The sequence below is a fragment of the Dendrobates tinctorius genome, unplaced genomic scaffold (assembly GCF_039654945.1).
Source record: "Dendrobates tinctorius isolate UK_male_01 unplaced genomic scaffold, ASM3965494v1 ptg000272l, whole genome shotgun sequence".
NCBI lineage: Eukaryota > Metazoa > Chordata > Amphibia > Anura > Dendrobatidae > Dendrobates > Dendrobates tinctorius.
In genome coordinates this window covers 5,958,800-5,983,926 of record NW_027361939.1, presented here as the reverse complement: position 1 = coordinate 5,983,926, position 25,127 = coordinate 5,958,800, and the positions used below count along the sequence as shown (strand labels likewise).

Genomic DNA, 25,127 nt, shown 5'->3' with positions numbered 1-25,127 from the left:
ATGTAGCATGTATGCAGTATGTAGTATGAATGTAGCATGTATGTAGCATGTAGTATGCATGTTGTATGTATGTAGCATGTATGTAGCATGTAATTTTTTTTTTTTTTTTACATTCAACACATTAGCCGGATGATGGGACTACTACTGTCCCATCATTGGCTAATGTGTCAATCACTGTCATGGTAGCAGGCATCGCCCGATGGGACTTGTAGTCCCATCGGACGATGCCTGCACAGACCCCCGAAGCCTGCACAGCCCCCCGGCAGGCCGGCACAGCCCCCCGGAGCCTGCACAGCCCCCCGGCAGGCCGGCACAGCCCCCCGGCAGGCCGGCACAGCCCCCCGGAGCCTGCACAGCCCCCCGGCAGTCCGGCACAGACCACCGGAGCCTGCACAGCCCCCCGGCAGGCCGGCACAGACCACCGGAGCCTGCACAGACCCCCTGGCAGGCCGGCACAACCCCCCGAAAGGCCCGTACAGACCCCAGAGAGGCTGTACAAGGGAAAAATAGGATTTTTCTTATTCCGATACCGGAAGTCCCATAGACTTGAATGGGACTTCCGGTATCGGAATCGGCGATACCGATACTTTTTTTTAAGATCGGCCGATCCATTACGATCCGATACTTTGAAGTATCGGACGGTATCGCTCAACTCTACTTGTGAACTATAAAAGGAGGTTTTACCCCTGTCTGCACACACTCTACAGGATATAATCATAAGGGACCAATGCACCAGCTGGAGGAATACTGATGGGCTCCATTGACCATCATTTATCCCTCAAAGATGTTTCAAGAATCCAGGTTGGGATAATCAGGTCACCTGGCCACATATCTCACCGTACTCGGTCAGTTTCCTAAGCCTTCCGGTACTTCCTCTCTGGGTGCCTGAAATAGGATGAGTTTCCCACCAATAATATTAATTATTTAAGGGAAAACTCCAACACCTCTATTGGGTTCTGATATTAATTATTAATGTTGAACTTATTAATAATTAATCTATAAATGTCACTGACAACTTAATGTTTTCTGTTCCTTATACTAGAGAGAGAGAGAGCGTGGGTAAGGAAAGTATTCAAACCCCATTATATTTTTCACTCTTTGTTTCATTGCAGCCATTTGGTAAATTCAATAAAGTGCATTTTTTTCTCATTAATGTACACTCTGCACCCCGTCTTGACTGAAAAAAACAGAAATGTAAAATTTTTTGCAAATGTATTAAAAAAGAAAAACTGAAAAATCACATGGTCATAAGTATTCAGACCCTTTGCTCAGATACTCAAATTTAATTCACATGCTGTCCATTTCCTTGTGATCCTCCTTGAGATGTTCTACACCTTCATTTGGTCCAGCTGTGTTTAGTTAAACTGATATGACTTGATTTTAAATGCACACACCTGTCTATATAAGACCTTACAGCTCACAGTGCATGTCAGACCAAATGAGAATCATGAGGGCAAAGGAACTGGCCAAGGAGCTCAGAAACAGAACTGTGGCAAGACACAGATTTGGCCAAGGTTACAAAAGAATTTCTGCAGTACTCAAGGTTCCTAAGAGAACAGTGACCTCCATAATCCTTAAATGGAAGAAGGTTGGGACCACAAGAAGTCTTCCTAGACTTGGCCGTTCAGCCAAACTGAGTAATTGCGAGAGAAGAGCCTTGGTGATAGAGGTAAAGAAGAATCCCAAGATCACTGTGGCTGAGATCCACAGATGCAGTAGGGGCATGAGAGAAAGTTCCACAAAGTCAACTATCACTGCAGCAATCCACCAGTTGAGCCTTTATGGCAGAATTGCCCAACAGAAGATATCCTAGATGAAAACCTCTTCCAAAGTGCTCTGGACCTCAGACTTGGCCTAAGGTTCACCTTCCAAAAAGACAATGACCGATTTACATTTTCATTCTTTGTTTCATTGCATCCATTCTGTAAATTCAAAAAAGTTCATTTTTTTCTCATTAACGTACACTCTGCTCCCCATCTTGACTGAAAAGAAAACAGAACTGTAGAAATTTTTGCAAATTTAGGAATGATGCAACAAGTTTTTCACACCAGGATTTGAGAATCATCTGCCATTCTTCCTTGCAGATCCTCTCCAGTTCCGTCAGGTTGGATGGTGAACGTTGATGGAAAGCCATTTTCAGGTCTCTCCCAAGATGCTCAACTGGGTTTAGATCAGGTCTCTGGCTGGGCCAGTCAAGAATAGTCACAGAGTTGTTCTGAAGCCACTCCTTTGATATTTTAGCTGTGTGCTTATTGTCATTGTCTTGTTGGAAGGTGAACCTTTGGCCAAGTCTGAGGTCCAGAGCACTTGGACTGTTGGTTGGTGGTTCAGTAAAGTATTGCCACATTTTTTCACCCTCACCATTTGTCTGAGTAGTATTCTGCCTTCTAAAGTAGTGTTCTGGCTTTCTAAAGAGAGCCAGGACAGTGGATGAAAGCATTCACTGACCTTCATGTCTCAACATTTACTTTTTAAAGGGGATGGGAAATCTATTTATTTTTTTCTCTGGTAATGAGAAATCAACATTCAAATTGATATGCAAATGGTCTCAGTCAAGTAGGAGGAGTTGGCACACTAGGTGGGGAATAGAGCTGGAGTGACAGAGGATTCAAACCTTCAATAGCCATTCACCCTATTTGCTGGACTTGTTTTTAAAGAGCTAATTTGGGTGGAGAAATTCTTCTGATAGATTCCGTTTAAGTTAGGCTTTATTTTTCAACGAACAAACCTACACAAAATATAGACAGTATATCAAGTTTTCATTGTACATGTTCAGGCAACAAGATAAAAGAATCATTAAAAATCCTTGGATATCAGTTTTGAAGTCCTTAGTTAACTTCCAGCTAGAGATGAACAGATCTGGCGGATTTTGCATTCTGCAAAGCAGACAGATTTAACAAAGAAATTCGATTTGCACTGAACTTATGTCTGCAAACTGAATGCTTATTATTATCCTCTGGGGTCTTTCCAGGCCTCATAACATAAAAGACATGAGATGTAAGAAAAACTTACTCACTGTTAAACTATCCCGTCACCCCTGTAGCCTGCCATCTGTTCCTTGAGGCCTCTTCTTTTCCTCTTCCCTCTTTGAATGCATTGCTCTTTGGCCTTCATCACTTGAGTGTCTATTTTCCAGTTCGACAAGACCTGTGACTGTTGCCGCTCCGTGACATGCTGTCAAGACTTGTGTCATAATGATGTGACGTTGTAGGGTTCTAGCAGGTTTGCAGGATGCAGTGACGAGACACGAGACTGGGTGTGGTTTGTGAAAATAACTTTTATAAACTGTAGCTGCTGTGGCTATATTGAGCAAACAAAAAGTATGAACAAAACACCAGTCCACGCAGGGACTCAACAAAACTAACAATACTTTCTTGTGGTAAATGCGACTAACCCGGTTGGCCCGGGTGCTATAGGCCATGTATGACCAAACTAGGGGTCCTTATCTCCTTTAGTACACTTATCCTTCGAGGGGTCTGTCAGGATCACAGGCGTGGCTGCGTAGAGGTCGCTGATGCGGCTGCCTTGACGCCTCGATACTCCGGGATGAAACTGGACTCAACAGGCCCTTGAAGAAACGATGACGATGGGGCGCAACAGGCCCTGAAGAAATGATGCCGGTGGGGCGCAACAGGCCCTGAAGAAACGATGATGGTTGGGCGCAACAGGCCCTGAAGAAACTGTGCTGGTGGGGCGCAACAGGCCCTGAAGAAACGGTGTTGGTGGGGCGCAACAGACCCTGAAGAAACAGTGTCGTGGGGCGTGCAGCGTCATGCGCCCGGAGGCGGAGCTATCAGAGGTTTCGTGGCGGGGCGGGGCTTAGCGGCGGCCGTGCGCAGGCCGTCGCTGCGCCCTGAAATGCAAATGTGAAACTAGCCTTAGTTGTATTTATGACAATGAACACAATGTGGTGTTCAAAACAAGTAAATCATGCCATATTTGTCGGTTATGGATTTCTAATCCACATCTAAATAAAAGCTGAGTACTTTTCCTGGAGACGCTGGACTGGATACCCTTTTCATTTGGTATACCAGAACTACTCTGCACATGCTGGTGGAGACGAGCTGGCAAATATCTCATATAAGATCACACTCTCACATAGAAAATTATAGTTACGGTATATAGATTTTATCCTATATTATGATGATTGGTAAATGTTGTAAATAAAAAGGGCAGAATAATAATTTCTGATTTTTTAACCTTTTATAACATTAAATAAAATGAAAACTTATGAATGTGGTGAAATTTTATTCAGCTACATCAATAAAAATTTTTAAAAATCAATTATATATGAGGAAAGACAGAAATGAAAATAAATTCTGGTCTTCTCAATAATAAGTACAACACCTATAGTTCCATACATAAATGAATGACACTTTTCGGCATTTCTGTTGTTATGTTATGTTTGCTTGTTGTATTTTTTGTCCATATGTTGCTAGAAATCAATAAAGAATATTTTTGCATACCTTTTGCAAAAAATAGACAAAACAGAAAAAAGTGCAAAAGACAAAACATTACTCATATATGGTGAACTTGATGGCTAAAAAAATTGAGGCACATTGCCCAATGTTACATGTTAACCTGGAGCTGTTCGGGTATTATTTCTACTGCCTCGTCGATGTCTTTTCTAACTGCAATTTTCAGCGAAACTGTGATGTCATCAAGAATTTAAGGACATAGCTGTCATTATAGCAGATTTTTTTTTCCACATGAAGCAAGTGCTTCCAGCGGTGACATATGCGCAAGACTTGTTTTGAGGTTCTTAAAAGAGCCTCTTACATTCCTTCAGAAAAATGACATCCAGCACCTGCTTGTTTAATTGATGCAGCCATGTACTATTTGACACGTCTCATTACACCGCGGCCTGGTGATGCTCTCTGTTTGACTGCTCCAGAATTGCCCCAGGTATCCCAAACTGAAACAAGCCGAGCAAAACTGATACAAAGTGACTCCGGGTTCCCATAACATCATTTGTATGGATGGCGAGGCAGCGCACGCAACATTGTACAACATAAGGATTTTAAATTGTTAAACTGAACTCTTCTCCTCCCGGCATCTCCTTAGATGCTCCATCCTTCAAGCTATCTGTGTCACACCAGATGGTTTGTTCGCTTGACTCTAAGTTTCAGAAACTGTTGTCTCACACACACAGAGCATGTTTTATGTGGCTCAAAGAAATTAAATTGGGTAAGTGGTGGGAGCTGGCATCATTGTGGAAAACATGACCCCTTTGCCATGCTCTGGGTGAAATCACAAAATGCTTCCTGAGAGAATCTGACCAATTGTTTCTTCTACCTGCCATATAGACATGTCATATTACCTGTGCAGTTCAAATTTAGGTATCCAAGGACACACAATCATATTTCTCATCTTGCATATAGTTCATTATACATATATTCCTTAGTTCATCAAAAACAACTTTTTTCACCTTGATCTTGATGGGGCGGCGTGCTTGTGTTAGAGGGGCTTGATTCATCAAGAGATGCATGCCTCTTAATGAATCAAGCATGGCAGAAAGATGGCTCACCACAAATCATACTCCAGTTATGACCTAGTGAAAGATTTGTGACGTTCGGCACACCGCATCTGATTACGAATTTGATGAGCGTGCGTCGCCACAACCCTTGGCGTTCTCATCCCACTCCATTTTGGCTGGGCTGGATGAAACTGTCTTGAAAATGTCTAAAGCCACTAAATTTTTGAGCAACTTCATGTTGAAAAATGTTGTGACTTTTTTCAGCTTTATAAGACAGAATACTGGCATAATCCCTTTGAAAAATTAGGGCTTTTATTTCAGATTTATTAATGTTTCTGAGAGTCAAAAGTGATGTGGTTTCTCATATTAAAAGTGTGGCAGATGGTGAACCAGAAGATTAAGATCTTAGGATATGCTGCAGACAACTTTTCACACATTTTTATTAGACAAACTCATAAAAATAACAGTACATACATATTGTATACGTACTTGTCGACTTTAATGATTGTCCCTCCAAGAGGTGTTTAATTCTGGCACTGCTGCTGCCAAGTCCCGTCCATGCCTCTGTCACATCCTTATCATGCAACTTTCATTCCCCTTAATATTTGTTTAGACATCTGGGTTGTGTCTATTGACACGGTATCACAGCAGAACACACAATTAACCTTTTTTGATGGGAAATTTGCCAATTCTCAATGGACGAGGTCTCTCTGTATTTCAAGTGACTTATGAACACTCCAGGAGAACAAGCAATTTGTTTTTAACTCAACATAGAAAGCCTAAACATTGTGAACATAAAAATAATATTTTGGAGAACCCCTGAGTTCTCATCAGCAATGACACACCCAAGGCATCCGAGTTTCATATAATTAGTTCTTTAGTTCCGAAGTCCAAAGTAAGCTATATTTTTTAATATACTTGAATTAAAAATTCCCTATCCTTCACTAATTACCGTATCTAACTGCTTTTCTTTTTTTTTTTCCTCTGCATGTGACGTCACTGGCAATGGCATAACTAGAGTCTGATGAGCCCTGGTGCAAAATTTGGACCCCCCTGCATGTTATTTAGATGTATGACCCCTTGTAGCAGTCAAAATCCTATAAGGACATACGAGTTGCACCCTCTTCCCCATTATGTTTTAATGTCCCTCATCTTCAGATCCCTCCTAATATGCAGGTTCTCAATCCTGGCATCCTGATATATATGTGCCTTATCTGGGCCTCATCCTGGTATTCATATCACCCATCCTGGGCCCCATCCTATTATATACAGTGACAGGCAAAAGGGTATTAATGTTTTGAACTTTTAAATTTCAGGCTCCATATTTCACCATCCACTACTACTTCGAACCTGAGACTACAATCATTTTATAGACAGTCATCTTAGCTATTTCATACATAAGTTTGACTTGCAATTATTTAGCATATGATAAGTCCATTAGATGATTGTCTATAAAATGATGGCAGTCCCACATTTGAAGCAGTAGTGGATGGTGAGATGTGGAGACTGAAAATCAAAAGTTCAAAACGTTGTTACTCTTTTGCTCATCACTGTATATCTCCTGTCTGGTATATATATATCCCCTATTCTGGTATGTTCCCCATTCTACCTCTGTTTTTTAATGCATAGAAAAAAAAAATATTCTTCAAACCTTGCCTTGGCCTCCGCACCACATGCCATCCTCTTCTGAATCCGGCAGCTGATTTTAAGAGTCGAAGTGACAGGAATGTGTGATGTCACTGCCATGTGCCCCCAGTCACGTGCATGCCGACATCAGCTACTGGCCTCTGATTGGCAGCGCAAAGTGGACTCTGTGCTGCGAAACACTTAATGTGCGTCCGAGAATGTTCATCCAGTGGACTTTTGTGCTGGTGTCAGCCCTGCACTCACTCGCACAGGCCCCGTTGTGGTCGCTACCTCTGCGATCATGATCATTGCGTCCCTGGTCACTGGTTTTGGCATGTCGGGTATACTGACAATGGGTTCTATTGCCGCCTTGTAAATTATGATTATTGTTATCAGATTGTTTCTGCTGAAATATACTCCGTGCCTACAGTATATACCACTCGTCTCTGTACAGGCATCATTTACTAACTAATTTGTGTGCTACAAATAATTAATATTAACGAAAGTTTGTAAAAAAAAGAATTTCTGCTACATCTCTTGATCGTTCCCAGGGGGTTAATTATTTTGCCTTTGCCATCTGTCCAGCCAGCAGTGACTCTTGATGGACAGCACAATTTTTGTGGCCTTTTTAATGTGGAGCCTTCAGCAACTGAGAATAAACTGTACAGGGAATGATGTTAACCTTTTCTGTGCTCTACTACCCTTCGCCACTCTTCCCTGGCATTACTAAACTTTGCCAACATCAATACCGAGGGAGCACCCTTCTCTCAGCGAGCGGTTGCGTTCTGAAGCTCTACACTCTATAGGTCAAGGTAATCAGATTGGTGTCCATATTTCCCCCAGCTGCCAGATCTCATTGCTTCCTTCTCTTCTCTCTTTAGATGAACCATCCGCTCCTTCTACGCTCCTTATAAATAACTGTTGGAACAGAAGATACATAGCGCAGCTTTTCCCTGTCCTTTGCCATGAGCTCTCACTTATCAACCCTGATGATTCATGTTTCCTATAAATGATTTTTTTTTTGTGATCTACACTAAGTGAGCACTTTATATTATTTCTTATTTAATTAATCAAAGTCACTATATCTGCAAATTGGTTGAACTATACTTCATAAACTTCATAAACAGTGAGCATTATGTGATTATTGCATCGGTACATTATATTATGTGCGTATACTCCACCATTCACTACCAGTTAATCAAGTATACTGGCCCAGCAGCTCATATTAATAATAGTAACAGAGCATTACATTTTGAGTTTGTGCAGAGGACAATATTTTTGGTTCAAATGGAATCATTCAAACATCAGCTTGAATTTGGACCAATGATATTCAATGAGACCATGCACATGTCTGATTATTTCCTTAGACTGAGTCTGTCCAAGGAAAAAAAAAAATCGCAGCATGCACGACTTGACTCCAATCAAGTTGCACTTGGCCATTCAAGTCTATGAGTCCATGATTCCTTTGGACATCAAAGTAATTGATTCTGAGGATGATCCTGCACCAAGTTGAACATTTGAACATCCATGTATAATACTCTATGGGCGGCACAGTGGTTAGTGGTCCTGGGTTCGAATCCCACCAAGGACAACATCTGCAAGGAGTTTGTATGTTCTCCCCGTGTTTGTGTGGGTTTCCTCCGGGCACTCCGGTTTCCTCCCACATTCTAAAGACATACTGATAGGGAGTTTAGACTGTGAGCCCCATCGGGGACAGTGATGATAATGTGGGCAAAGCGCTGCAGAATATGTTAGCGCAATATAAAAATAAAGATTATTATTATTTAGCTACCTTTGGGTGCATTTTATTACTAAGATACAAGGATTTACGTCGATAAAGCATATTTCCAGTAGGTTTTTGATTTTTGTTTTTTTTTTGTCTTTTAAATTTGGAAATATCCATGCAAATTTGAACAATTTACAATTCAATTTACATAGACCATGAAAAAATAGCTGCCATTTTAATTTATTTCAAAAGATTGCATCAGTCTCAGAAGGAGGATGTGACCTAAGGTGCAATCCACGGGCTTCCCTAAAATTCGCATCACATGGTATAGTGCAACCAATTAGGGATAACTATCATAGCCTATATAAAAGCCTAAGCAGGGAATGCGGCAGTCACATTATGGTGATTTGATGGTGGATAATCAAAGGATGTCAGAGCTCACATCACAGCAATCAAGAGAGGAAGAGAAAGAAGCAAAACGTTGAACAAATACTCCAAATGTGTCGTACAGTCGCAGCACTGATGAAGATGAAAGTAGTAGTGTGGGAATAATATAGATTCAATTGATAGGTGGAGAGGTGCAAACAGCAGTAGGGCCAGACTCAGTGTGATTCATCAGTGACATGATATAACATGCATCTGTCCTTCTGTAGTTGACTTACAATTACAGTTTTTTTCTTAATTCATAATGCATTAGAAAACAAGTCATCATAACATTTTTTCCAGAAAATAAATTGATATTAGTGTCACAAGGTGTGCTTGCTTGTCACAAGAAATTGATCTAATTTTTTGCATTATATTCTTATGCAATAGTTTTTGTGAAGCGGAGAAAATTGTTTTTGAAAAATACAAAAGTAAAATCCAGACATTTAATTTCTGACTGTGTAAGGGAATGAAGAAGTGAAGAGACACATATTGTTAGGTGTCGGGTTCCTGTCGCTGCACAGTGGTAATCCCTAGCCTTTCTTTCAGCAGTCTCTCATTCCTCTCTTGCCACAGAGGAGGCTGCTCAGCAGGCTTGTTGGTCCCGGTGCTCTGCTCAGACCAGCTCTGTTGGTTTGGTTGCTGCTGCTGCCACATTTGGTCCAGCTATAGCAATGCATGCTAGTCAGCAGCGAGCTACTCCAGGGACTAAGTCCTCCTTTCAGTCCACTGAGCATGCCCGTGGGACGATCTTTCATTGGAGATCGGAGGTCACATGCTCAGGTCCTTCTCCAGTTCGGATTGGACCACCAGGAGGGTCAGGAAGGTCCCGGAAGGACGCTGCTATAAAAGAGCCACATGGCCACTCGGCCATGCACTGGTATAGACAGTATTTTGCAATTGTGTGTGTGAAGATGGATGTATGCATTCTGGTGACCGACTCATTAAGTCTCCCTCCCTCTGGTTGTGCATGTGTATAGGGTATTGCCTATGTGCCACGGTGCATCCAGTCCTCTGCACCACACTTAGCTCCTAACTGTGCCACCCAGCACAATGCACTACTATACTGCATCAAGCAGCAACCGTTAGTGCGGCGTCGTAAGGTTAGGCTGGTTAGTCGCGTCCGCCAGTGCGGCGCTGTCTGCACCTAGTGTGCTTTATCTTTAAGTGGTTTATGTCCAGGCACTGCAGTAGCGGCGCCGAACGCTAGTGGGTCTAGAGGGACTCTAATCCCGTGTCTTTGGGGCAGGGTCCTGTGACCACAACACTAGCGCTCACTCAGCGGTATCGCGGTCCTGTGAAGCAACAGGGTCCGCTTTCTATTAACCGTGTGAAGTTAACTCGAGTGTACTAGTTATACCGCCTGTTATTGTCCGCCATTACCTAGCAGCAGCATACCACCTCTTCATGGTGGACCCCGGGTTGCGATCGTACTTTCTCATATTTTATATTTAGTGCGATCCACAACCCTAACACATATAATAGTGTTTAAGATGAATGTCTGCAAGTGAACACTACCATCTGCTTGTCAAAGATGAAAGAGAAAGTAAAAGCAAAAAGAGTTGGATTAGTAGAAGCCCAAGAGAGAAGTACCTGTTCCCACAGGGAGAAGATTGGAGAAGAAGTTGGATCAGGTGACAGCTGTGGCTCTGTTAATAATTGTAAAAAGCCCAGGAAGGAGAAGAGATGGCACTTGAACCTGTAGCAGGATGGACGAGCAGTGCAATAGAGTTGGCTTACAGTCGCCATTATGAGTAAGAGGCCATGAGTGAAGAATTGACTACCCAGCTCTAGGAGAAGGATCAAGTGATGAGATATGAGTGACTAGATACCAGAGCTGAGAGATCAGAATCGAATGAGCCCAAGCCAGGACTGAAAGAAAAGGCCAGGCTGCAGAGAGGGACTTTCCTGTGAGCCGTTATATCCAGCACAGAGGTAAGGAACAGAATGTGGGCCTGAGCCATGCTTCAGAGATCAAAGATGGCCAGTGTGATGAGTGCACTGTGTGCCAAGTAACTCACCAATAAGGGACTTGTAGCCTAGTGGGAAATACGGGTGACTCCCATTAGGGCCTATATGACGTTTTGACCCACTTAAAAAAGACTGTGATGACGGGTCCAGTAGTGAGAGGGACTCCCATTAAGAGGCATTAGGCCGGGCATTACTGATAAACAGTCCTTTAACTGCAAGATATAGAGGACAGTATATACTGTATATATAAATAGAACATTGTATAGATATTGTGTTTAGTTGCATCGCTGTGATCTGATTGTGTCATAATTCATTGTACTGCCATTGTTCACTGTTGATCTTAACACTGTCTTTAATTATATGTAAATAGATATTAAACAAAGAAACATGTTATTCCGACGAAGTCCAGGGAATCCGACATAGTACCCAAATCTGAAAAACATAAAAAGAGATTAATAAAATCAAGACACATTATCCATTTGTAGACTATGTCGGATTTGGTATACTATGTCGGATTCCCTATATGTTGGACCAATTATTTTTTTTTTATTAAATTGGTGAACCAAGGAAAGTGTCGGGGAGTGTTTCTTCAGATACCATTTTTTGTGTGGTTTTTTTTGCTGGGTTAGTAATGGTGGCTTTCTGATAGACACCTCTTCATTACTAACACAGCTGACATCAACCCCAAGCCCCATTACCCCAATTGCTAACACACCAGGGAAATTGGGAAAAGTGAAGGCAAAGCACCGGAATTGATGAATCTAATGTGAGAAATCACTTTAGGGCAGCTGAGGGCTTGTATTTATAGGCTGGAAAGGATCCATGAACCATGGACCTTCCCAGCCTAAAAATATCAGCTCACAGCTGTATGCTTCAATTTGATGTTTTCATAAAACAAAGGAGACCTCACATTGGGTTTTTCATTCATTTATTTATTAGGCTAAACAAGGCTAAAAGGCTCAGCAATAAACTCTACATGAAAGGCACTAAAGGGTGCAAGTTTATAAGATGTATTGGGCTTACATATCCGCAGTACATCTATCTAGCCTATCTGTCTGGTATCTATTCTCAGGGTTCTGGCTATGAACTTCATCTGCTTGACTGATGAAATTTTGGGATACCTTTGAGATGTCTGTGTAAAAATCTGACGGCATACACAAGGTCCGTGTGCGGTCCGTTCTTTTCTCACTACAATTGACTTTCATTGGAGAGTCTCGTCTGATGTACGCGGTCACTCGTAGCATGCTGCAATTTTCTCCTTAGCCTGATTACAGCTAAGAAAAACTGGCAGATCAGCTTTAACTTTAATTACTTGAAGTAAAATATTGAGAGACCACTGCCAGATCTGTGCTGCTTGATCCAACCCCAGGGTGTCAAACACTGCCAGCCATGGTGAGTTCTCAGGTGGTAGCACCAACAGCCACATCATGGGTGGTAGATTCAGTTTACGACGTCAACTGCGCATTAAAATTGTCAAATCTATTCACATGTGATATATTTTTAAGAAATAGATGATTTGATCTTACTTGTTCTAATCAAGAATTACATTGTAAGATATTAAATGGATGACCTCTTGGATGGTGGACAATTCCCACCGATAGATACAAAACAGTATATCGTATATTAAAAACGCAGGAATAGAAAATCTACATTTCCATGCACAAGAGGGCACAATGTGTTATTTAGCAGTTTTAAGGAAAATGTCATAGCAGTTGAGCCAAATCATGTTCATTTTCTTTTCAACTGTTTGGCACAGAGTCAAGTCAAACTATTTCTCTGTTTCGTACAATTGTACAGCCATCTAAAGATGTAGTAAATACACCATATATTTTGACTTTATCAAATTTTATTTTAACAATCTGTAGTGAAAAATATTGTGTAGTTACTGTATATATCAAGAGAGAATTCCACACATATCCAGTCTACTTTATCTAGTTATGTACATGCCTTCACAACACCTATAATTACAAGATGTGCAAGTATTCCATGAGTGCCGACCGCCTTTGCGAAAATGTTCCTCTAATAAGCAGGTTTGTCCCCAGATTCCTATCTTCAAAGCAAAATGTGAATTTCCCATCTTGATCTATCTTTTGGATGCTATTGTGTTGGCAGCTTTAATATACAGAGTCTGCCAGATCTTCCTTGATGAAAATCTGTTTCTTTTCTAAATATTCTTTTTTGTCTCACTCCCTCCCCATCTCCTTCTCTCGCAGCATCACATTGTATCCCAATCCAGGCAGTCTGTCTCACACAGACATCATCACCTAATACTGCAGCACTTCCCTGCACATTGTGAAAAAAAGAAGTGATGTGAATTTAAGGGTGTGAGTGTCATGATACCACTTCTGGGGTTAATGTTCTGACCGAAGTGCAGACTCTCACCTGCACACCTGGGACCTATTATGGTGGCCTCTCATTTGTTCTGGGGAGGCTTCTTATAGCCTCAGGATGCTCCCATCCCTGTCAGTTATACTTTCGCCCTTGGCATTGTGTGGTGACCCCTGAGTGTGTTTGTGCTGTGTTCTGGTTGCATGATTCTCTGTGTATGACTCAGTCTGTTCTCTGGATATCGCTTTGATTTCTGCTTGGTACCTTCTATGTCCGTTTGGTTTTTGATCTCTGCTTGGCACTGACTGTCCGTTCTGTCTCATCCCTGGTACTGTACTGATATCTTGTGTATGACCTTTGGCTTTGTCTGACCTTCCATCTGTTCATCCCTCCTATACCTCGCTTGCCTGTATTGTGCTTGACCTCTGCTTTGCCTGACTCTGAGTTTTCTACCTTCTCTGAAAGCAGGATGATAAGCCCCTCCCCCTTGCAGTCACATGACCGTTCACATGACCGTAGGTCCTATGCCGGCTTGCTAAACTTCTACATTCAGGTCCTGTGCATCTTTATTTTCTGGCTGTTCTTGTCCCCAGGAGTCCCTACGGTGCGGGTGAGTCCCTGCATAGTTGAGGCTGTACGCCGGCGCTGTCAGGACCCTGACAGTGAGTGCCTGTAAATCATCAAATTACACTTTGCATGCTATGGGTTCATCATATATTCGGGGAACACTTCCCGATGTATAGATATACATATTCTAAAAGTATGACCTCTTGGTAAATGTATTACAGTCCACCCAATGGAAAACATTTTGTCATGCTTTTCATTACAGGGGAATATCACAATGAACGGCATACTGCACAGCATATGATTTTTTTTTTACAATGAGACAAGCCATTGGAAGTTGTATGCAATGGTACAAGAATACATAGTAGATGTTCACATCTGTGGTATACATTGTGCCAAAAATCTCAAGATGTGCACTTACCGTGAGCATCTGAATGCTTTGCACTTCTCAATAGTGCATCCTCTGTGTGCACAAGAGGATGATTCATCAACGAACAATTATTTTTAACCCAGCATAAAATGACAAGGTCAGCCAAAAAAGATTATCTGCCTTATTGTCAGCAGTAGGAAATGTTAATATTGCCTTTTTTTGCTACAAAACAGTGGCTCCAATGGAAATTCCATTTGAACCCCTGAAACACTTAATTCAGGCACATCCACGGAAAAGGTTAGACAGACAGAATCAGTTTGTGTTCTGTCGAGCTTCCATTTTAGCCCTTTTGTACCTGCCTTAAAAATGCAGATTTTGCCAAAGTGGAGGCCGGACAGGGCTCAAAGTGTCTCCATTAGGCTAGGTTCATATTGTGTTAACCCAGCCCATTCAACGCATAGCATGCTATAACCGCTAGCGCTGATGATTCATCTGTGCTAGCGGTGACGGAGCCTCAGACGCTGCAGTCCGTGCCCGAGGCTCCGTCACTGAATGACGGCACATCGCGAGCGCATGCTGCTTTACGGCATGTGTCGTGATGTGCCTGATAATGGGGGCTAAAGGCAGCATTAATGGACTGCGTTACTGCGTTACACCGCATTATGCCGCGGTGTAACGCAGTCCGTCTAACGGACTGCTATAACGCAATGTGACCCCGGTTTTAGCCTTAATAAAGTCTTTGTCCCATTGAGGGTTGAACTTAAGTCTCAATTCAATGTCTTCAGATCAAATTCCAGAAGGAGCTACTGATGTGTGAGAAAAATTCAATAAAATCATAGCCTTAATTGATAATGTCTATTATAGCAATTATTGGTTCATGTACAGGATCCTTTAAATCAAAGCTAAGAGTTCAAGGTCAAGCTGATGAATTGAAAGAAATGCCTTTTTATCAAGACTGTAAAAGTTTAGTAAGTGCAATGGTCTTTAACCTAACTTAAAAAGAAAAGAAGCCAGCGCTGCTTAAGGTTAGAACGCATAACATAAAGTGCATATGCACATAATATCTAACTGTATTCAAAATGAGATATTTGGCAAAAAAAATGATCAATTCAATTGAGCCACCCCGCCGCGCCAAGGCAATCTCATGTGGGGGGTCCTACTCTACGTTTTTAATAAACACTGTGCCATTACGGCAGATGAAGGCCAACCAGGTCTGAATGCAGACATATCAGGTTTAGCCTCCACACATTGCCCGACCAGCAAACATAGATGAAGGGCAATGCAGGTTCAGACACAGGTGCACAATTAAATAAAGCTTGGGGCAGGGCGGGGCTGCTGTGTGTGTGCACAGCAGCCTAGATCCATCACAGTGAACACAGAAAAAATGGCGAATATAACCCAGCGCGCACGGCAAAAGTGGTGGTCAGCCACATACCAACATACAAAATAAGAAAAGAAGCCAGCGCTGCTTAAGGTTAGAACGCATAACATAAAGTGCATATGCACATAATATCTAACTGTATTCAAAATGAGATATTTGGCAAAAAAATTGATCAATTCAATTGAGCCACCCCGCCGCGCCAAGGCAATCTCATGTGGGGGTCCTACTCTACGTATGTTGGTATGTGGCTGACCACCACTTTTGCCGTGTGCGCTGGGTTATGTTCGCCATTTTTTCTGTGTTCACTGTGATGGATCTAGGCTGCTGTGCACACACACAGCAGCCCTGCCCTGCCCTGCCCCAAGCTTTATTTAATTGTGCACCTGTGTCTGAACCTGCATTTCCCTTCATCTATGTTTGCTGGTTGGGCAATGTGTGGAGGCTAAACCTGATATGTCTACATTCAGACCTGGTTGGCCTTCATCTGCACTTGCTTTTTCTGGCTTCATGGGAGCGATCCAGAAATGCTCAGGTACGGATTGCACTTAAAGTGGTCTTGCTTTTAATGTATCTAGGAGGCCGTAATGGCACAGTGTTTATTAAAAACGTAGAGTAGGACCCCCCACATGAGATTGCCTTGGCGCGGCAGGGTGGCTCAATGTATTGATCAATTTTTTTGCCAAATATCTCATTTTGAATACAGTTAGATATTATGTGCATATGCACTTTATGTTATGCGTTCTAACCTTAAGCAGCGCTGGCTTCTGTTCTTTTTTTTAACCTAAGGCTACTTTCACACATCAGGTTTTCGGCATCAGGCGCGTTCCGGCGTCGTGCCGGAACGCCAGATCCGGCAAATGTTTAGTAAAACCGGATGTGACGGATCCGGTTTTCTGACGGATCCGTCTTGCGCTTGACAGCCAAAACCGGATCCGTCTCATCCGGTTCATCCGGTTTTCGATCCGTTTTTCGACGGATTACGCCGGATTCCGTTTTTAAAATCGCCCCTTGTGGCCTTCCGAAAGGGATTGGCTACTGAAAAACTATATACAGCGTGTTCCTACAGCCCTTCTTTAACAGGTTGTAAAGGAGAAAGTCCAGGTTGGAGAGAAGAGCAAGTTACTGGCGAAGATGGATGTTGTGATTGGAAATATTTTGAAGAATTTGGCGGATTTTACAGCGGAGGTGAATCGTTTGAGGGTGATTGTTCTGGAGAAGGAGAGAGCGAGACAGCAGTGCATCAGGCATCGTAGATGACCTTTGTGGATCCACCCCATCACAGCCAAGAGAATGACGCGTGGGGTCTATTCTACACTCTGCATGGACCTTAGATGAAACCCGGATAAATTTTTTGGATATGTTCGGATGAAAATGGAGAATTTTGATTACTTGGTGGAGCGCATTGCACACCTCATAAGAAAATCGGACACCTATTGCCGCTTCTCTGTTTCACCCGCAGAGCGTCTGATATTGACTTTAAGGTAAGCGACATTTATTGGATATGCTTGCATCAGAGCACACTTTCACTGCAATCTTGTTGGTGGTAGTTTGCAGCTCCAAGTGTTATAGCTGACTTTTGGTATGTAATGCTGTGATTTTAAACTAATTGTTTTTTAATTCCCCACAGATTTCTTGCAACTGGAGAATCCCTTTTGTCACTGCATTTCCAGTACAGACTCGGGATTTCCACCATATCTGGAATAGTGAAGTACACATGCCGTGCACTGTGGGACTCCTTAGCTGAAGAGTTTTTACCAGAGCCCACAACAGAGAGGTGGATTGAAATTTCAGAAAAGTTTCAACAGATATGACAGTTTCCGAACTGCTTGGGTGCTGTGGACGGGAAACATATCCGCATTGTAAAGCCAGCCGGATCGGGATCGGAATATTTCAATTACAAGAAATATTTTTCAATTGTCCTCATGGCCATCGCTGACGCGGAATACAAATTTATTGCTGTTGATATTGGGGCCTATGGCCGCTCCAATGACTCTCAAGTTTTCAAACTGTCTGCCATGGGGCGTAAACTGTATGGAAACACCTTCCAGTTCCCACCCCCTAGACCGCTGCCGCAAACATCTGGTCCACCTATGCCATTTGTCTGTGTAGGGGATGAAGCCTTCCAGCTGTCAGAACACCTTTTGAAACCGTACGGTATTAGAGGATTGTCAAGAACAAAACGCATTTTTAATTACCGCCTCACAAGAGCAAGAAGAATGGTTGAATGTACCTTTGGTATTCTGACAGCCAAATGGCGGGTCCTATTGACTGCGATCAACCTCAAGACAGAAACTGTGGACGAGGTGATCAAAGCTTGCGTGGTACTCCACAATTTTGTTATCTGCAAGGAAACCATTTCCATTGAGGACACCTCTGAAGAAACCACCTTGCAAGATTACCATGACATTACCACTAGAAGTTCTGTGACGGTTTCAGTAATGAGGGACAATTTTGCACTATACTTTATGTCACCTCAAGGCAGAGTACACTGGCAGGATGACAGAGTGTGAAAGATTTGTGCCCTTAACCAAACTTGTGTACCTTCTGTACCAACAGTATATACCTTTGCCAACCAAAGTTGGCTATCTTGTCATGGTCTTACTATTTTTACCTTTAGGCCACAGGTGTGTACCTGGTTGTGTTTTATGCAAAGTATTTCACCTTTTAACAAAAGTTGTGTACATTGTTAGGAAATCACCAACAATAAACACAACTTTTTAGGTGAAATACTTTGCTTCAAACACAACCAGGAACACAACTGTGGCAAAAAGCTAAAATTTACCCACGGTTATATACCTGGTTTTGAATACCTTTTTACCTTTGAAATACCCTGTATTTAACCTTTTTTTTAAACATATTTCGCCGCAGAAAGAAATGACAGACAACCATTGTAAAACGATAATTTAACTTTAATTTAAAATATTTTTTTTTGTAAAATGTTTTTAAAGTGCAAAAAACTTTTTTAATAAAGGTTTTAAACCCAATGGGCATTTTTAATAAAAAACACACATTACAAATCTGTGTAGTGTGGGGTGGAAATACTGCTGGAGGGGCTGCTGGACACTTCGACACTGGGAGTGTGGAGAGAGGACTGGGATCGTGGTGGGGAAGGAACAGTTAGAGGTGAAGGTGTGGAAAAAGCTACAGAATAGGTGGACATGTGGGAGGCAGAAGAGGTGGTGGGCGGTGGAGTGGAGGGTTGGGCAGGGACTGTAGGAGCAGATGATGTTGATGGAAAGTTGTATGGGGAAGGAGTTTGGTACGGGGAAGGAGTTTGGTACGGGGCAGGTTGCTGGAAGTGGGGAGATGTCTGGTACTGGGGAGGTTGCTGGTACTGGGGAGGTTGCTGGTACTGGGGAGGTTGCTGGTATGTAATAAGAGGGGGAGGATGGAAAGTGGCTGGAGGGGGTGCAGGTGGAGGAACTACTGGGGTGGGAGGAGGAGGTTGGGAGGTAACGTGCTGGAGAGTACCGTGGCATGAATGCATTACATGCATCTGCAGGGTAGGAGAGAGCGTTTCCATGCGCTCCACAACAGACCTGAAAAAGGTGTGGTTTGGCGAAGATCTTGCTTCTGAATGCATGGTTTGCAGAAGTGTCTACACCTCCAGAATGCTGGAGTTGATCTGCTGAAAGCCTGCGGAGATTTGCTCTGACAAGACTTTTAGACAGTTCTGGAAAGATGCATTCAGATGCAAGAACTCTGGCGCATAAGTCTTTTCCTGACCCCTCTGCCACTGCCGCCCAGTACCCGCAGGTGTACTAGAGGTGGCAGGGGCAGAAGGGTGGGGTAAAGGGAAAGCAATCTCCTCACCAGCAGCTTCATGTAATGTAGGCGGCCACGATGCTCCTGTGCTGGTGGATGGGACAGATGGGTCGAATGTGTGGGAAGGCTGGGAAGGTGCAGATGTACCGGGGTGGTCGAAGTGTCCCTCGGTGCCGGTCTCCTCAGGGATCGCCTCAGAAGGGTCCAGTCGTGCAGGCTCCCGAGTGCTGCTCACCGTGCTGTGGAATAAAGAGAAAAAAAAACAATTAAAATAGTGACATGGCATGGCCCTGGCTGAAAAAAAATTGTTACATCTAAACATTTTTTTTTCACATGTGGTGTGTAATATTTACCTTCTGGTGACCATTGTATCCCGGAGGAACGACAGGGCTCGTGCGTACTTGTACTTGCTCCTGCGTCCTCCAGATCCACTCAGGGCCCGCATCTCTTTATTGAACTCCTTCTTGAAGCGATCCCTCACAGACTGCCACCGCTTCACAATTCTGTCCCCTGAAACGAGAAAGGACAAAGTGGTTAGTATACAACATCAGTGTTTCCCAAACTCCAGTCCTCATGGTCCCCAGGGGTCATGTTTTCAGGATTTCCATAGTAAATAGAAATCCTGAACACATGATCCGTGGGGACCACGACGACTGGAGTTCAGGAAACACTGGTTTACATCAAGCAACCGGTACTGTATATACTTACGCTCTTTAATCTGGGCCCGAGCATCGAGGGCCTCCCAGCGGGCCACAAGGAGCGAACAGATTTCCTCCCAGAGTCGTCGGGTAACGATCAGGTCTGCATGGCGGCGGTCAGCCATATTCCATAGCGGCTCCCTTTCTCTGACGAGATCGATGAGGTGGTCAACATCAATTCCTCCATCCTCACCGTCTGAGTCGGGAGCACGCTGTGAAGGCTGTTAAAGTAAAATAGAAAAATAGCAAAATTAGTCACCACACTTAAGACATGAAATAAAAAGTGTACCAAAATTTAACTTAAATATTATACTTACACGCTGGTGACCGCCGCGTTGCTGTCGCCGACAACCCTGGGAGGCACTGCGAGGACCTCTTGGCCGAGCACCAGATTGGGAAGACTAGAGAAGAAAAGAAAAAAATTTATGTGTTTGGATGTTGGCATTTGTTTGCTGTGTGTGGTCTGTGGTACATTGTTTTCTATGTTTAGTGTGATGTTGTGTTTCTGCGTTTGATGCAAAAAACGTACCAATTGTGAGCCCACTCCAGGTGTCTGTCCACCCCTTCCTTCTTCTTCTGAGAGCTCCTCTTCAGCTTGTGATTCCTGTTTTGAAATAAAAGGCAATGAATAGACATATATTACAGAGATGATGGATTTTGGAAATAAAAACTTACTGTCAAATGCTGACGATGCGAGGGAGGGCTCCCAGAAGAAGATGTGCTGTCCTCTTGCTGGCCAGACTCCATGGCTGTGGGTGGTGCTGTTGCTGCTGCCAGAGCTGCCACTGCTGCTGCTGCATCTCTTGGGCGGCTGTTGAATAAAGAGAAACAAAGGGCCAATGAATATCTTGATATTCCATGGCCCTAGTTTTGAGGAATGGGGGATTTGATAATTACCGTCTCTCATCTGCTGCTGGACTCCCCTCCCGTTGTTCAGCATGCTGCTCCATTTGGGGTGGTGGTGGTGCTGATGGTGCTGCAGTGGTCTCCTGCCTTCTCCTGCGCCTGGTTGCTGTCTTGGGTGGCATGTTGGGTGTGGCTGAGGGTCCCACTGTCATGCTTTTATATATGTGTCTTGTGGGCAGAGCTACTGAGCATGCTCAGACTCAAAAAACCGGATCCGGCGCATTGCGACACTCATAGACTTTCATTGTGTGAAAAAGCCGGACACGCCGGACACATTGCCGGATCCGGCGAAAACCGGATGAAACGCATGGCCATCCGGCCCGATCCGGCGCAAATGCAAGTCAATGGGGGGGAAACCTGATCCGGCATTGCATTTCGCCGGATCCGATTCTTGTCAAAAGTGCCGGATCGCGCCTGACGGCGAAAACCTGATGTGTGAAAGAGGCCTAACTTAATTTAAATAAACTAGCTGTGGGCATCCAGTGACGACAGTGGAATAAATTTTATATTCTGCTTTGATTGGCTTATTAGCTGAATGTGGAGCTCCTAAGAATGCCAGGTTTTCAGACTGAAAATCAAGACTAGCACTGAGTACTGGGATCTGATCTTTCACAATAAACCCGGCAGAACTCTAATAATTTGGATACAAAAGCCATTAATGTAATATCCCGAAGAAGCCTTCTAAGTTAAGTAATGCTGTCATGAAAAAAAATCAATTCTGCCTGACTATATAGAATAATGGTAAAAAAATTTATATTCCCCTTGAAGTCATAATAATTTTGATTATTTCTAGACGTGTCCTTCCTTTAAAGAGTTGTTCAGTCTGGTGATGTCCATAAGTTCAAGACTTCAGGCAGTCATTGCCAACAAAGGGTTTTCAACCAAGTACTAGAAATGAACATTTTATTTACAATTATTTAATCTGTCCAATTACTTTTGGTCCCTTTAAAAACAGGGTGACACATGTTAAGGAGCTGAAACTCCTAAACCCTTCATCCAATTTTAATGTGGTTACCCTCAAATGAAAGCTGAAAGTCTGAACTTCAACTGCATCTGAATTTTTTGTTTAAAATTCATTGTGGTAATGTCTAGAACCAAAATTAGAAAAATGTTGTCTCTGTCCAAATATATATGGACCTAACTATAACAAACATGATAGATTTTTTTAAAATTTAAGTGGTGAAATAAAATCCGAAATTTGTAAGAAAAAAAAAAGTGCTTATGTCATAATTTTCTGTCATTTTCCGAGACCTGTAGCTTTTTCATTTTTCGGGTGAAGTCTTCTTCTTTGCGCCCTGACATGACGTGCTTATTGATACTATTTTGGGCTAGATGCGATATTTTGATGGTCTCTTATTGCATTGTATTGCAATGATGCGTTGGCCAAAAAAATTGTAATTCTGACATTTTTTTTAAAATGTTATTGTTACACTGTTTACAGATTGGATTAATTTATTTTATATTTTGATAGGTTGAACTTTTTATGACTTTAGCGGTACCAAATATGTATATTTTTTAATTTTTTTTATTTTTAATTGCTCCAAAGGGGGAGGGTGATTTGAGCTTTTGTCTTTTTTTTTTTTAAAGTTTTTTTTTCTCAATTTTTACTGTGTTTAATATTCCCCTTAGGGGACTTAACAATGCGATCTAGCATAGAAATTCAGCCGACAGCACACAGATTATTCAGTTGGATGTGGAGCGCCCTTGGTCACCAGGGCAATGGGGTACTCGGTACCGGGCCAGTTGATTTCAATGGGGGAAGGTCACGGCAGCTGTGACCCGGCCCGTGGCCCTGGGCTCCATTGTAAAAGGGGGATAAAGTCTATTGATGATTCGTGACGCCACCTGTGGTGTTCGGCAAGGGAGGAGTTAAGCCGACGCTGCATGCAGATCCTCTGGGACTGATGGTGTGGTGCAGCAAAGATGTTGTAGCCCTCCAAAGGCAGGGCTGTGGTCCCAGGGCAGTGTGGTAATTAATGAGGCAGGGAATAGGAGCTGACAGTGTAGTGGATGGCACCGAGATGTAGCCATGCTGAATGTGTTGGTGCAGGAATAATGGAGGACATCAGGGCATGTAGTTCCAAAGCTTAACTCACAGTCTGTTGTGCAAACAGGTGCCCGCTTCCGTGGCGTGTCCTCCGGGTCCAGGACTCAGTCAACCTCCAAGCCCGATGAAGCACTCACTTCCAACACTCCGCCAACATATGCCTTCTCTGAACATTTTCTCTTATAGCGCCTAAGAATGAAGTACTCTCAGTACTGAGTTACACTGGAGTGCCTACTGTCAGATGTTCCTATGAACTCTACATGTACGGCAGACAGCTGTAGCCTGCTTCTGGGACTCCTTGCTACTAAGTCCCGGCTCACTTCTCTGATGCTGTTGTGCCCCCAAGTCTTGTGTGGGAATAAAGTGGTCACTACTTCTATTCCTCCGGTGCCTGCTGCAGGACCATTAGTATCCATACAACCTCGGGGACCGGGCCCCGGCCTTGCACTTGGAACTTCTAGGAAGGGTTCTCCTCTAACCCAAGTCCTCTGCGCACTTTTCTCCTCACGTTCCGAACTAATCTTTCCTTCTTATGGAGAATTAGGCTTTCAGTCTTTGTCGCTTTCTCACTCTTCCTTTCCTGTGCCAGCAGACCCAGGTCACTGAGGTCTGCTGCAGCACTTCCTTCAATCCATCCCACTCAGGGGATCTTCTCTCACAGACTGACCCCATCCTAATAATCTCCCGCTCTCTTAATATATACTAACTCCACCCGCCTCCCAGCATGTTTCGTGTTCCAAGCAGGGAGCCACTAATGGGTGCTTTGCTATAATCCAAGCAGGAAGCCGCCAAAGGTGTTTTGCCACACTACTTTGTGGTGTGGGGGTGCAGGTGTTGGAGTTGGGTTAGGAGTCTCCACCTTACCTGGATGGTGGGGCACCACACCTCAGGAGTACCTCTGTGGCGACTGAAGCCTCAGGGGCGCCACAGATGCACGTTCCAAAGTCCCAGGGCCCATTAGGACCAATAACTCAAAGCAAATATGTAGAAGGAACAGCATCCAGTCCGGGTGAGAAAGTTCAAATCCTTTATTCTGCCATCAGTACATCAGTACAACGTTTTGACCATAACGTGGTCTTTTTCAAGTACATCAAGATAGCATATGGAGCGACTTTATATAGTGTGGACTAACCAATCACTTTTCAGGTAACGCCCCTTGGTAATAGATACAAAAAACTGAATCATATAGTACATCAGATAGATAAAGATTCAATTACAGAGTACAGCAACCTTTACACAGACATATACATATCAAAATTATCAAAAACAATAAATATAGATCATAGTAAACAATGCTCCCCGGCATAATCACCCAATCCCCATTAAGCATAACAGTCACATTCAATATACATGTCTACTCATATCAGACTGTCTCACTACCAATCAGAGAACCTCATGGCATTGGCGCCAAGCAAGCAGCCTATAAAAGGTACTCACACATTTGATGGTAGGCAGGAAAGTCACCTACACAATACACTTGATCAGCTCCGGGTTGGTGTGAAGTGCAGGAGAGCAGCCACAGATCGGACGAGACTAGGACGAAGTCTCGCGATGCAATCATGCTCGAGATATTGCGCAAGCGCAGCATCTCAAGCAGGACGCAAACAGTGATAGTAGGTCCCGCCTCATCCACCCACGATCGCCCACGTGCACTGACAACACCACCTAGATCGTGAGCTAGATTGAAGACTCACGCATGTCAGTTAGGATGCAGGCGCCTATCAGAGCATGGGGGCCGTCACCTGACCGGTCATATGACCAGCTATGTAAACAATCCCCATCACTACCGACAAACGCCAGCACACCCCACTCACCAGCAGAGCAATATATACCAAATCCATGGCAA

General features: G+C 43.3%; 1 long non-coding RNA gene across 1 annotated transcript in view; it reads right to left on the bottom strand.

The window, feature by feature from the left end:
* The window catches only part of LOC141070512 (uncharacterized), a 92,072-nt gene extending 67,172 nt beyond the window's left edge, over nt 1-24,900 (bottom strand). Inside the window, exon 1 of the long non-coding RNA XR_012226663.1 lies at nt 24,719-24,900. This is a non-coding gene — a long non-coding RNA (uncharacterized lncRNA). The remainder of the gene's footprint in view (nt 1-24,718) is intronic.
* Between the last annotated feature and the right edge of the window lie 227 nt (nt 24,901-25,127).